We start from the raw sequence: 5,734 nt of genomic DNA on the forward strand, positions 1-5,734 counted from the left end.
AGAGTCAGCTCTGTGGCTCACAGCTGGGAACCAGGACTGAGACACCCCTGCATGGCTTTAAGATAAAGCCTAAACTCTTCAGCCGGGCATCAGAGTCCTTCATGACGCGGGCCTCACTCCCCTCTCCACTTGGCTGCTATCCACTCCACAGCGCTCAGCGACCAGACCAGGCCCTCCAGGTCCGTAGGCCTTTGCCCTCCTGTTGGGGCCTACTTCATCTGGTAGATGCTGCTGACTCAAACAGCTCCTCTTATCATCATCTTTCCGCACCACATCTCCCCAGCAGCCTGGTGGGCTCCCTCCTGCGGTCTCCCTCAGCCTTCATTCTCCACAGCCTCTGAACGAATGCCCAGCATCTTGTGTCTGTGTGTGTCTGACTCCTGAGAGGGTCATGTATGTGTGAGTGCTCCGCCGCTTCAGTCCTGTCCAACTCATTGTGACTCCACGTACTGTAGCCCGCCAGGCTCCTCTGTCTATGGGATTCTGCAGGCAAGAATACTGGAGTGGGTTGCCGCTTCCTACTCCAGGGCATCTTCCAGACCCAGACATCAATCCCGTATCTCTTATGTCTCCTGCACTGACAGATGGTTCTTTACGACTAGCGCCAAGAGGGTCATAGAGCTCCTCAAAGTGGCAGCCCTGTCATCTTCCATGTCTCTGTGCCTCCTGCCCCAGAGCCTGGCACAGTGAGTGTCACCCAGGAAGCCAGCTCCCAATAACACATTGGTCGAAACAGACAGCTCAGCTATCAGCGGTCAGCCCTTGCTGAAGGGGCAGTGTGGCATTCTCGCTTAATAAAGCATGTTGGGAAAGTATTTAAATGCCTCGGAGAAATGTGCTTAGTACAAACTGTTCCTGACAATTTCTTAGCATCTCCCTTTGGGGAATCAGTTGACTTGCTGGAGAAAAGTATCTCCTGGGTTCTCGGGAGCTGGAACACCTCTGGGTCCATGGAGAAGAGGAGGCCTGGCTCCCCTTTGGCCACTGTGGTGGGCAGTCTCGGGAGCTGGAACACCTCTGGGTCCATGGAGAAGAGGAGGCCTGGCTCCCCTTTGGCCGCTGTGGTGGGCAGTGGCTGTCCACTTCTGCCGCCTCCCCTCCACCTTCTTCCAGGAGCAGCCCTGTGGTTAGGGCGTTACCTCTCCCCTACTCTCGGTTTGACTGGGATCCCAAGCTCTGCTCTGCGGCAGCTGAAACTCATATCGGCTACTCAGAGCATGACATCCTCAGGTGAGTGATGGGCTTTCTTAGGTCAGTGTGAGTTAGGTTTCCTATCACCTGGAACCAAAATGCCAGCCACCAAGCACAACACGATGCTGGGCAAGATTGAACGAGCACGGCTCAGAGCAGCTGCGGGGCCTGTGGGAGCGGGGGCAGCTCCCTGAAACCTCAGGGACCCCCGGCCCAGCCTGAGGCCTGAATCAACTCCCTACCGCGACAGGAGCTGACTGTTGACACTCAGCTCATCCTCCTCTTGTGTGTGTGAGTTGCTCAGTCATGTCCGACTCCTTGTCACCCCATGGACTGTACTCCACCGGGCTCCTCTGTCCATTGAATTCTCCATCTTCCTTTTAGCCACCCCCAAATAAGCCACGTGCCTAGAGGTAGCCGTGCACAAAGTCACATTTATGGACGTTTCCTTAGGGAGAAAGGAAAAGGCTTCTGTCGCCCCCAGCAAGGGATTTTGGGTTTTCAGTCTTCATGTTTGGCTACACGGCCCTCAACAACAACCCCCCTCCCCCCACCATCTCTCTGTCTCCTCAGGGTCTCTGCCTCCACCCTTCTGGCAGAAGCACTTTCCTGTTTTATCCTCAGACAGCAAACTCCTCCTCCTTGTCTCAATTCCAGGCCAAAAATGGGCTGCAGGCTGCCGGGCTTCCCTGGGTTAGCCGTTCTGGGCTAGGAAACTCTGCCTAGTTCTTCATGTATGTTAATGAGTTCTCAACAACCTGCCAGAGACCAAGCCTGCTAGCTGGAGCCTTAAAAACACTGTTGACCTCAAACTCGGTGCTCTGTGACAACCTGGAGGGATAGGGTGGGGAGGGAGGCAGGAGAGGGGTTCAGGATGGAGGGGACACATGTATGCCTATGGTCGATTCATACTGATAAATGGCAAAAACCATCACAATATTCTAAAGTGATTATCCTCCAGTTAAAATAAATTTTAAAATAAAAACAGATTCTGGAGAGATTAAGTTAAACATCTTAAACTAAGCCACTGGAAAAAACAAAACACTGTTGTAGAGAGTAAAGCAACTTGCCTGTTGCCACAAGGCTGCTGGGCAGTCAGGACTCAAGCCCAGTCTGCCTTCGTGACCCAGAAGAAGCTCAGAGAACAGCATGGCCAAGCCGTGTGCCGGTGGGGACGGGGAGAGGCTGCCGAGGTGACTGGGAACACCAGGACTCACTCCATCAGACACGGAAAAGCTGTCAGAACACATTAGGGCTTTCGGCAAAGAAACAGGAATATGTGTTGTGGAGTTTTGCCTGAGGAAAATGATGTAATGGTGATATGTTTGGGGAAATCACTCCCTCTCCCAGCTTGTTCAGTTTGTCACAGTGATTGTTGCTGTTTCCCAGGGAGCTTGATTTGCTAGTAAAGTGAGGGGTGCCCACCCTGGTGTCCAGAGATGCAGCCTGGAATGTGCCCTTGGTGGTCAAAGCACACTCCTACGGGCTGTAATGTCTCAACAAAAAAATGCTCCCCAATTCCTTTACTGAACACAATGAACTTGGGCACACATATGTTTGAGAAAATGCTCTGAAGGTTGGCCAGACAGAAACGCGTGTGTCACTTACTGAAATGGGGACACAGAAAAAAAAAAAAAAGGCTGTTTTGTCACCAACTCAGTAAGCATGGTTCAGGGTGGAAATTCAGAGTGTGAACACTAACTCCCTCCTTAGGATTTGTGTGGCTGAGAAATTCCTCAGTCCTGCAGTTCTCAGTGTTTCCATCTACAAAATGGGGGTGGTAATAACAGCTTCCTCGTGTTGCTATTATGAGGATCAAAATGAAAGAAAATAAGGAGCAGAGCCAAGATCCCAGCACACCGTGGATCTGTCTGGAAACATTCAGGATTATTATGCTTTATTATTATCTGGAGTATCTCACTGTTACTCAAAGGACATACATTACTTTTCCCATCAGAAAAAGATGAAGTTTGGTTTTTAAGTTCCTCTGCAGAAAAGCAGGGCATCTGTTTCTTTGCCCTTTATTTTGGGTCCAGCAGTTCTGAGAAGGAAATGAGTATTTTTCACTTTGCACTTCAGCTGGAAAAGAGAGGTGATAAACAGCATGGGAGACAGATTATTTGTAATAGAACTCAACTCTGTCCTCCAATTCTTGAGAATGCTATCTTAGTATGAAAGTCTCCTTGGGTTTTCAAAGAAACAATAACTCACATCACCTCCTATCACTTCCCACATACGAAGAAAACCCAACAAGCTCACCTAGACCTGCTCTGAGCCACCTAGTTAGACACCGAGCAACCATTGTGGATGGATCACTGTGGCAGGTGCTTGGCTATACTGCCTCACTTAACTCTCACTCACCCTTAGGAAGAAGCCCGAGTCCAGGTAGCAGTGTGGCTCATGGCACAGGGCAAGGGCACCAGACCCCATCCACTGGATGGGAACTCCAGCTAGTGACCTAAGGACCATTACTCAACCTCCCTGATCCTCAGCATTCTAACAGGCAGCGTGAAAGTAACATACATCTCAAGGCACACAGTGAGAGTCTAGAGTCTGGAGAGTCTAGAGTCTAGACAGTGGCTGGCGCAGAGAAAGTCCTTGATAAACATTAACTGTTGCTGTTCTCACACCTGCCTTGTGGCAGCGAGAGCAGATGCCCGTCTATCGCTTCTTCGGTTCAACATCCATATTCCCCTCTTCTAGAAGCCATACCCCAATTTTATTTTCTAGTTCCTCTTCCATTTATTGAGCAGAGTCTTGGACAAGTTGTCAATCAAATTCCTCCAAGAAAGATATAGATGACCCAAGAAATGCCAATCAGATATTCTTTCCTGGAATTGAACTCCGAAGGGTATCAACAAAACTGACATGGCTTACAATGAAGGAAATCACTCAGCCCATCTCTTGATGTTTCTGTGTTGGCAATATTTGGTATTTTCTAAACATCTGATGATTTAATAGTCTGTTATAGCTTCATAGGAGCGAGATCATCCATGCTCTCTGAAGTTATTACAGTTCACACAAAGCCTTTGCTCTGTGAGCTCCGTTTACTTCCTAGCATTAGTTATTATCTTCGTAAAGTCTGGAGCCTCATTTCACGTGTTTGGTTTTCCTCAGCTTAGCAATCTCAGCCATTGGTCCCCGCCAGCCGTGTGCAGCCTCCCTGTACCGAGAGCGAGGAGGACATGCCAATAACCCAGCTCCAGAGCATGAGGGTTCCTGTCCCAGGCCAGGGGCCTCACAGGATACATCCCACCCACTGCCACAGCCCAACCGCAGGGAAAGACCCCAGACCACTAGATCTCCACAGGGTCAGGAATAAGAGGCTATTTTCCAAGAGAAGTAGTGTAGCCTTACACACAGAGGCCAAGTAGACTTGGCGAATGACCTTCAACGTCAAGGTTCGTGAATATTCCTCATCTGTAAAATGGGCACATTCCCAGCAGGCAAAGCCATGGTAAAGGTTAAAGAATATCTAGTGAATATGTAGAACCCCCAGCAGAGGGCCCAGGACACACATACTATCAACAGCAGCTCTAATTTTTATTTTGTGTCACTTAGAATGCTCCTTTAGTGTGATTCAGTATGTACTCCAAGAAGCTGTATTCGAGCAGATGGAATTTTACCACTCTGTCCTCCAACTTCAGACTGCTCTTTCTCTTCAGGCTTCCCTACTGCAACCCATGGCCAGTATTTCTGGGCCTGCTCCATAAGAAGATCCTCTCTTCCAGCTTTCCTGGAGGACATTTCCTTTCAACACCATCTCCTCCAGGGAGCCTTCCCTGACTCCCACAGTCCTCTGCACTTACCTCCAACATAACCCATAACTCAGGGAATTACAGTTGCCCATCAGTATTCATGGGGGATTGGTTCCAGGATCTCCCTGAAGGTACCAAACTTCACACATGCTCAAGTCCTTCATATGAAATGGTGTAGTGTTTGCATGTAACTTACACACATCCTCCCATATACTTTAGATCATCTCTAGATTACTTACAATACCCAGTAAGGTGTAAATGCCAAGAAATCATTGTAAATACAATGTAAATGCACTGTAACACAGTAGCTGGCACATGACAAATCCCAATTTTGCTTTTAGGAACTTTCTGGAATTTTTTTCCCCAAGTATTTGTGATCCATTCTTGGATCCACGTGGAACCCATGGGTATGGAGAGCCAACTGTGAACTGTCTATAACGTCTTTCCTGCTGTGCTCCAAGACACGTGTTTGTTTCAGCCTGGATCCCAGCGCCTAGACAGAAGTGCTCTGAGAAGGGATAAGTGGATAAATGATTTGTAGAAAGTAAAACATCCTTCCTGTGCTGCTTCTTCCTTGGCATCTTTGCAGGGATGCAAAACCAACAAAAGGCTAAAGAGTGGAGATGCCAACAGACCTGTAAACGTTGCCGATGCTCAGAGGAAAATCTGCCCAGAGGAGGGTGAATCTGTCCCTTCGTGCTTAGTCTTCCTTTCTTCCCATCCTCTACCCTCCCTAATCCATCTGCCCCACCCCCAACTTTACAACAAGAAGTGACAACAGGAAG

The sequence above is a fragment of the Bos taurus genome, chromosome 28 (genome assembly GCF_002263795.3).
Source record: "Bos taurus isolate L1 Dominette 01449 registration number 42190680 breed Hereford chromosome 28, ARS-UCD2.0, whole genome shotgun sequence".
NCBI classification, from domain to species: Eukaryota; Metazoa; Chordata; class Mammalia; order Artiodactyla; family Bovidae; genus Bos; species Bos taurus.